This window comes from Hyla sarda, chromosome 4, assembly GCF_029499605.1.
Source record: "Hyla sarda isolate aHylSar1 chromosome 4, aHylSar1.hap1, whole genome shotgun sequence".
Taxonomy (NCBI): domain Eukaryota; kingdom Metazoa; phylum Chordata; class Amphibia; order Anura; family Hylidae; genus Hyla; species Hyla sarda.
In genome coordinates, this window is record NC_079192.1 from 79,258,240 (window position 1) to 79,267,458 (window position 9,219).

Here is a 9,219-nt window from a genome sequence, read left to right on the forward strand (position 1 = left end):
AGAAATTCTGCTGTCTGAATGGGACTGCGGAATCCCATTCAAATCAATTTGCTGTAAATTAAGGCAAAATTTCTCTCAGAATTCCGCACAGAAATTCCCCCATGTGAGCATAACCTTATTCTGCACAGAAAGCATACAATTGTGTGGCCATGCTGTACTTTTTATAAATGTCCTTGTATTTCAAGTGATTCATTACTGACCCTCTCAGCATCGCATGGACCTTTAGGCTGTGTTCACACATTTTTTCATTTCTTTCATCTGCAATTAAAAACCTGAATGTGTGAACACACCTTTAGGCCTTGAGCCGTGCTGCGGCCTATGATTGATGTCTTGTAATGGAGTCATGCGCTGCACTGCACTTGTATACCCTTCAACATTAGAGAATTACCCCCTCCCCCATACAGAATAGTAACGTAAAGGCTCTTTTGCAGTATGCTATAGAACAGTGGTCTTCAACCTGCGGACCTCCAGATGTTGCAAAACTACAACTCCCAGCATGCCCGGACAGCCGTTGGCTGTCCGGGCATGCTGGGAGTTGTAGTTTTGTGACATCTGGAGGTCCGCAGGTTGAAGACCACTGCTATAGAACCTCCAGTGACACATCAGTACATCAGCCAGAGATGTTTTTTTTTGCACATTTACCATCGTTAATGTCAATGTTAGGTAGTCAATGGCACTTTATAGTCTCAGGCTCAGGGGCACCTTTTGTTCCTAGTACAGGTACCTCTCCCTCCTCAAGGTGCATACACATGGTTCATGGTTTTTAATAGCGAAAATTCAATGCGAATGCGAAGCCAGGAATTGAATGTACTGGTTTCTTTACGTGTCCTCTATCTATGATCTGCTCCTAACTTTGCATTCAGTAGTTTTCATGAAAAACCTGAACATGTGAACACTAGGACAGCAGCCTCTTCAATTAAAGGGGTATTCCAGGAAAAAAGTTTTTTTAAATATATATATATATATATATATATATATATATATATTAACTGGCTCCAGAAAGTTAAACAGATTTGTAAATTACTTCTATTAAAAAAATCTTAATCCTTTCAATAGTTATCAGCTGCTGAAGTTGAGTTGTTGTTTTCTGTCTGGCAACAGTGCTCTCTGCTGACATCTCTGCTTGTCTCGGGAACTGCACAGAGTAGAAGCGGTTTGCTATGGGGATTTGCTTCTAAACTGGGCGGTTCCCGAGACCCGTGTCATCAGAGAGCACTTAGACAGAAAAGAGCAACTCAACTTCAGCAGCTCATAAGTACTGAAAGGATTAAGATGTTTTAATAGAAGTCATTTACAAATCTGTTTAACTTTCTGGAGCCAGTTGATATATAAAAAAAGTTTTTTTCCTGGATAACCCCTTTAACAACATATATGGCCTCAGGGTTAGGCCCCTAACTATTCAGAAAGTGACACCGTATCCCAACTATATGGAATAAGTTTCTATTTTGGGAATGGCTTCTTAAGACTAAATAATACAAAATGTTCACGATTGCCACTTATATAGAGGATTACTGTGACTACTGTGACCCTGTATTATACAGCAGCTGATAAGTACTGGAAAGATTAAGATTTTTAAATAATAGTAATTTACAAAACTGTATAACTTTTTGTCTTCAACCTTGCGTAGCACAGGGGTACCGTTGGGTTCTGCACAACTATAGATTCGGCACTGAGTAGATACTGAAAATAACCCCCATTCACTTATACGTGTCAGAGTTGCAGTACTCGGAGCAATGGCTATAAGGTTACCTTCACACACACACATTTTTTCAGCAGTTTTTTTGCTTTTGGTCCTTTCTTTAGAGGGATACCCCAGGAAAAATATTAAATCAACTGGTGCCAGAAAGTTAAACAGATTTGTTAGATTCCTTCTATATAAAAATCTTAATCCTTCCAGTACTTATCAGCTGCTGTATGCTTTAGAGGAAGTTGTGCAGTTCTTTCCAGTCTGACCACAGTGCTCTCTGCTGACACCCCTGTCTGTGTCAGGAACTGTCAGGAGCAGGAGAGGTTTGCTATGGGGATTTGCTTTTACTCTGGACAGTTCCTGACAGAGGTGGCAGCATAGAGTAGTGTGATCAGACTGGAAATAATTACACAACTTCCTCTGGAGCATAAAGCAGCTGATAAGTACTGGAAGGATTAAGAATTTTAAACAGAAGTAATATACAAATCTGTATAATATTTTGACACCAGTTGATTTGAAACAAAAAAAATTCTTCTGGAATACCCCTTTAACTTACCATCAGCAGCAGGATTGCCCAGAAAGTGAAATGTTTCTGAACTGTTTTTGCCTTTGACTGAATGAACTGAATGAACAATAAAAATATTTGTAAATAAATACCGATTCACTTGTATAAAGGCTCAGTATAGCAAATTACTCACCTCTTACTTGTCCAATATAATTGTATCATTTACATATATAAAGGTTGAAACAGCTACAGTTTTTCCCAGTTTTATGGTAGCTTCCTCAAATAACTAAAACATGCCTGCTGTGTCTGAATAGACCCTGAGACAGTGGCAGCTGTCCGGGCATGCTGCCAGTTGTATTTTTGCAACAGCTGGAGGCACCCTGGCTTGGAAACACTACCTTAAGGGTAGGGTCACACATAGCAGAAATGCTGCAGATTTATTGCAGTTTCTCCCTATTAATTTCAAATGAAAATTCACAATAAATCAGCGATTTTGTGAATTTACAGCAGATGTATAGCAAAATTCATAAATGATGATTTTTATTTTAATTGAATTTAAAAATAAATAAATAAACAAATAAAAATAAATAAATAAAATAGTTTGCATAATCCACACTGAAAATCCAAAGTGAAAACATTTGGAACAAATCTTCATGAAAATATTACAGCATTTGGTGCTGATTTTTTCCTGAGATTTTTATGAATGGAAATGCAGAATTTTTTTTCATTTCACGGATTTGCGGTAACTTTAGATGTTTTATCTGTTTAAACAGTTTTTTTTTTTTTTTTATTCTAACTTTCATAACATATTAAGGCTAGGTTTAAACTGCATACGTGCTCCGATTAGCCATATGTGTCAGCATCCTGCCAAAAACAGGATGCCGATGTATATTGTAAATGGGGGAGCGGACCCCAATGATTTTAATAGCCTGAACAGAGTCAACTACGTGATTCACTTTGGGATTTATGCGCCATATTAACCAGATTCATGTGTTCGGGCCATGAAAATTCATGGGGTTTCGCTGCTCCCGTTTACAGTATATGTCGACATGTCTTTTTGGCGAGATGTTGACAGATGCAACTATGTGAACCCATTTTTGATTTATAATAATTCCTAATAAAAATGTACAACTTATAACAAATAATAATACTTACATCTATAGTATGTCTAAATGCATAGGGAGGGGGTATTTAAAACTGAATTTGCCTTTTTTGTGTAAATTGAGACAGACTTGTTGAAAGAGTGGTGCAGCACACTTTTTCAATAGAATTTTGTGTGGTAGCCCAGTACCGGAGTTGCACCCCTGTACCCTTACTGTCCTGTCAGGCAGACTCTATTTTGGTGTCCCCTGAGTCCATCTTTTATGTATGTCATACAAATGGTTAATCATACATTGTGTTGTCTATTATAATGCCATTATACTGTCATGTTCCTTTAAATACTGTTACTAAGTGCTGTAACCAAGGAAGGTACCAGTGATCACTTGACTGATAGGGTGATCTATGGGACCCCTCCAAAGTCTCCCCATATAAACCCTGGGAGGAGCTAGCTCAGTCTCTTGTGTAGTTGCTGCCGAGGAACAGTGAGGTCAAGTCCTGAGGCAGTGTCTGGTGTACTGAGGAGGCCTAAAGCCTGCCACGCAGCCACGCTTCCACAAATCCAGTACCCCACAGGTTAACGTCAAAACCTGGTAAGCTACAAACGGGGTAAAGTCAGTCTAGTCAAGTCAGTCAAGATCAGTCTGTTTACAGTCAGCGTGGGCCTGCAGCAAACTGTCCAAATCCACTACAAGTCCCAGCGAGCCCTAGAGTCTCTGAAGTCACTGGTCACCTGTCTACCTCAGTAAAGCTGCCATTGCTCCGTAACTTGGCGTTGGAGATTATTTGCCCCGTGCCTAGCCTAGGATCCAGTGGTATACCTTTGGGTGGTGAAGAGGTTAAACCACGCCCTGGCGTCACGAACACAAGGGGTTAATGCCATCTGCCCTCATCACACCCTCACCACATTTGCCTTTTTGAACCATATGTGCAGAGGTCACAAGGGGATGTGATTTAAATTGCACCAATTTAAATTGGGGATGTGATTTAAATTGCACCAATTGCTTAAATTGCACCAATGGCTTAAATTGCACCAAATTTACAAAAGTCTGCGTCCTAAAAAAACACAATACTAAAAGCATACCTGTCATATCACAGAAAATAATATTCACTAGGTTATGCAAATGCTTAACACATCTTTGTATGTATCTAGCTTCTGTATTTGGCTCTGAAATACCTCCATTCTGCTACTCACTCATTCTTAAATACACTATTTAGGAAGGGGTGTGTCCCAGGCAAACACTGAGCCCGCCCTCACTTACCATGCATTTACTTCCTCCCTGAGTCTGCTGTGCTGTGCTGGATCACTTCATCCAAACCTGATCACGGCACCTATGGTGTTGACAGGGGGAGCGCTCTCCCCCTGTTCACCGACGGTGGCGCCGTGATACGATCGCGGGTCGCCATTGGTTGCTATGGCAGCAGGAGGTCAGATCATGACCTCCTGTCTGTCTGCTACGGAAGCCTGTGAGATCCAGCCAGAGGCTGGATCACACAGGCTGTAGTGTGTGCAGCTCATCAGGTTATACTGTGCTGCAGTACAAATGTATTGCAGAATAGTATAACCTGTAAAAAGTGTAAAAAATAAAATAAAAAGTTCTTCAATAAAAGTATGAAGTGTAAAAAATAAATAAAAAAATGCCCCTTTCCCAATAAAAGCCCTGTATTATCACCAAAAAAGATCAAAAACACAAATCATATACATAATAGGTAATGCCACGTCTGTAATGATGTGTACTATAAAACTATAATGTAAATTATCCCGCACGGTGAACGCCGTAAAAAAAAACATCAAAAAAGCACAAAATTCGCCAATTTTGGTACAAATTGCGGAATAAAAAAGATCAAAAGGTAGCACGTAGCACAAAAATGAAACCAATAAAAAGTACAGCTCATCCCGCAAAAAATAAGCTCTTATTCAATGGTGTCGGACAAAAAATATAAAAGTTACGGCTGTTGGAAAATGAATGGCAGAAAAAGAATTTTGCTAAGAAAAGGAAAAAGAACATAGAAAGTTTTTCGCAAAAAATGCTGCATGTGTCAACAAAAATGCACCTCTTATGTCATGTCACGAAAAAACAATCTCAGAATTGCTCTGCTCAGAAAAAGCGTTCTAAAGTTATTACCATTTAAAGACATACATGTCAAATAAAAAAAAAAAAGAGCCTGGTTATTGAGGTAAAAAATGGGTCCCTCCTTAAAGGGGTTCTTAGTGCTTAGACATCTTATCCCCTATCTCGCATGCGGCACCCCGTTTGTAATGAGTCCCCGGAGCGTGTTCGCTCCAGTACTGATTACCGGCGACCACGGGGCGGGCGGCATGTGACGTCACGCCCCCGCCCCCGTGTGATGTCACGCTCCGCCCCTCAATGCAAGCCTACGGGAGGGGGTGTGACAGCTATCACGCCCCCTCCCGTATGCTTGCATTGAGGGGCGGAGCTTGACATCACACGGGGGCGGAGACGTGACGTCACACGTCGTCGGCCCTGTGGTTGCCGGTAATCAGACCCGGAGCGAACATGCTTCGGGGACTGATTACAAATGGGGTGCCGCGTGCAAGATCACGGGGGTCCCCAGCGGCAGGACCCCCGCGATCAGGCATCTTATCCCCTATCCTTTGGATAGGGGATAAGATGTCTAAGCACCGGAGAACCCCTTTAAGGTGTTAAAAAGATGAGAGGCCTGTAATTTTCCTCATAGGTATACCTAAACTATGAGAGACATAATGAGAAAAAGAAAATCCATACAATCACATTGTCTGATTTTGAAATAATTTATTCGCAAATTATGGTTGAAAATAAGTATTTGGTCACCTACAAACTAGCAAGATTTCTGGCTCTCACAGACTTGTGATTTCTTCTTTAAGAGTGTCCTCTGTCCTCCACTCGTTACTTGTATTAATAGCAACTCTTTGAACTTGTTATCAGTATAAAAGACACCTATCCACAACCTCAGTCAAACTCCAAACTCCACTATGGCCAAGACCAAAGAGCTGTCAAAGGACACCAGAAACAAAATTTCTGCACCAGGCTGGGAAGACTGAATCTGCAATAGGCAGGCTGCTTGGTGTGAAGAAATCAACCGTGAGAGCAATTATTAGAAAATGGAAGACATGCAAGACCACTGATAATCTCCCTTGATCTGGGGCTCCACGCAAGATCTCACCCTGTGGTATCAAAATGATCACAAGAACGGTGAGCAAAAATCCCAGAACCACATGGGGGACCTAGTGAATTACCTGCAGAGAGCTGGGACCAAAGTAACAAATGCTACCATCAGTAACACACTACGCCGCCAGGGACTCAAATCATGCAGTGTCAGACATGTTCCCCTGCTTAAGCCAGTACATGTCCGGGCCCGTCTGAAGTTTGTTAGAGAGCATGTTAACCATGGGGCTGGAGACATCATGCTTTGGGGCAGTTTTTCTACAAAACGACCAGGATGACTGATCTGTGTAAAAGAATGAATGGGGCCATATTTTGTGAGATTTTGAGTGAAAACCTCTTTCCATCAGTAAGGGCATTGAAGATGAAACATCGTCGGGTCTTTCAGCATGACAATGATCCCAAACATACCACCCGGGCAACGAAGGAGTGGCTTCATAAGAAGCATTTCAAGGACCTGGAGTGGCCTAGCCAGTCTCCAGATCTCAACCCCATAGAAAACCTTTCGAGGGAGTTGAAAGTCTGTGTTGCCCAGCAACAGCACCAAAACATCACTGCTCTAGAGGAGATCTGCATGAAGGAATGAGACAAAATACCAGCAACAGTGTGTGAAAACCTTGTGAAGACTTACAGAAAACGTTTGACCTCTGTCATTGCCAACAAAGGGTATAAAAAAAAAAGCATTGAGATGAACTTATTGACCAAATACTTATTTTCCACCATAATTTGCACATAAATTCTTAAAAAATCCGACAATGTGATTTTATGGATTTTTTTCTCATTATGTTTCTCATAGTTGAGGTATAACCTATGATGAAAATTACAGGCCTCTCATCTTTTTAAGTGGGAGAACTTGCACAATTGGTGGCTGACTAAATACTTTTTTGCCCCACTGTTCAACATATAAAAAGTTTTTAAATTCTGACAGTGTCCATTTAACTATGCCACCAAGAGAGGGTGTCGACTGAGCACGCAGTGTAAGATGCGCTACGCAAGTTTTTTAATATATGTCCCTCATTGTCCCTCTACCTCAGAGCTCTCTGTCTCCCCAACGTTTAGCATTTTGCACGTATAGGGAGTGTATTCAGATGTTAGTATATAACGTGTCCCTAGGGACCAATGCAGCAAAAAATAGAACTGTTCTCTGTGCAGAACCTCAGCGTCTCCTGAATAAAAATGGAAATCTGGTCTGGTGAAGCCTATAGAACAGTGTTTTCCAAACAGTGTGTCTCCAGCTGTGGCAAAACTACATCTCCCAGCATGCCTGGACAGCCATAGGCTGTCTGGCCATGCTGGGAGTTGTAGTTTTGCCACAGCTGGAGACACACTGTTTGGAAAACACTGCTGTAGAATGATGACACTAGAAGCTGCCTCAGAGGCCTTTTCAGAAGTGAAAGAAGCGATCTGATTGGTTGCTATGGGCAACTCAGCAACTTTTCTTCGGTTTTAATAAATCTCCACCTAAGTAATTATACTGCATGCCTTCCGTCATCTGTTAAAATAGTGTTCCAAGACTGCTTACGGGATGTTCTGCTGATACCAAATAAAGTTGATTTATTGTATTATTAGAGATGATGAAAAACTTTTCAAATTGTGTGAAAATGCAAATGTCTGTATATAAAATAGCCTTGTCTGCATTTTCTCTGCACAGTTCTGCTCCCTTCAACTATGTTCACACATTGTTTTTGATCTTAAAGGGGTACTCTGCTGCAGGGAGATCGCAGGGGGGCCCAGCGGCCGGACCTCTGCAATCAGACATCTTATCCCCCTATCCATATGGCACAGTAAACAGTTAATATCTAATTAATACATTGCACGTGTAATTCATAAAAATAATTAATAACATATGCATAATGGAGGAAAACATCGCCTACCCGCTCTGTATATTCAAACATGGCGCCGCTAGCATGATGGAATTTGCATTGCGCATGTGTGAAGAATACGTGCGGCCGCGAGGAATCAGTCACCTGACCCAGGAGCATCACGTGACCTGGGTCAGGTGACTGATTCCTCGCGGCCGCACTTTACTAGCACCTCATTACTAAACTGGACACTGATATTTATTAAAGTATAGCACTTTGTAATGTAATATTTATATCACTGTTTTTTAATTGTATGTTTAATTAGACATGTGGATTGGATTGTTTGTAATTGCACTTACTTATATATATTACTATATTACTATATATTACTATATATACCCCATAATATGTGTGTACCACTAAGCTTGAAAATGGCTCCATAGGAGCAGAAACGTTGCTTCACTGAAGATGAGAAAATAAATCCCTTTATATTTTTTGGAGTGCTGCATCCTTGGTGTTTCTTCTATCTGAATGGACTCTAATCAGGTTTGGGTGCTGGCACCATAACTACAATATTTTTAAGAGTGCTGCAATTATTTTTCTAATATATATATATATATATATAGATATATATATATACGGGATGAGTATTTAACTCAGGGAGAGTTCACCACTCCTGGTGTGACGGAGCTTTCAAGGGCCACTAAGCACTCCGCAGGAATTCTGGGTAGGGGAATATGCAAATAAGCTCATTACATCACCTTTTCAGGCGATGTTCCCTGGTATCAGCTTAGCTCCAGTTACGGTATATTAAAAGCTAATTGGGATTAATGCCAAGCCAGAACTCTCTCTCCAGAAGGAAAGAGCACCCATCTGCAGACAGCTGTTTCGGGGTACTTGCCCCTCGTCAGTACAGAGCAGGGTAATCTAGCTTGGCTGAGATGGGGGGCCTTAGACCAACTT

The 9,219-nt window shown here is 41.1% G+C and overlaps 1 long non-coding RNA gene across 1 annotated transcript in view; it reads right to left on the reverse strand.

Annotated features, from left to right (window-relative positions):
• The window catches only part of LOC130368137 (uncharacterized), a 79,078-nt gene extending 70,702 nt beyond the window's left edge, over positions 1–8,376 (reverse strand). Inside the window, exon 1 of the long non-coding RNA XR_008892294.1 lies at positions 8,329–8,376. This is a non-coding gene — a long non-coding RNA (uncharacterized LOC130368137). The remainder of the gene's footprint in view (positions 1–8,328) is intronic.
• Between the last annotated feature and the right edge of the window lie 843 nt (positions 8,377–9,219).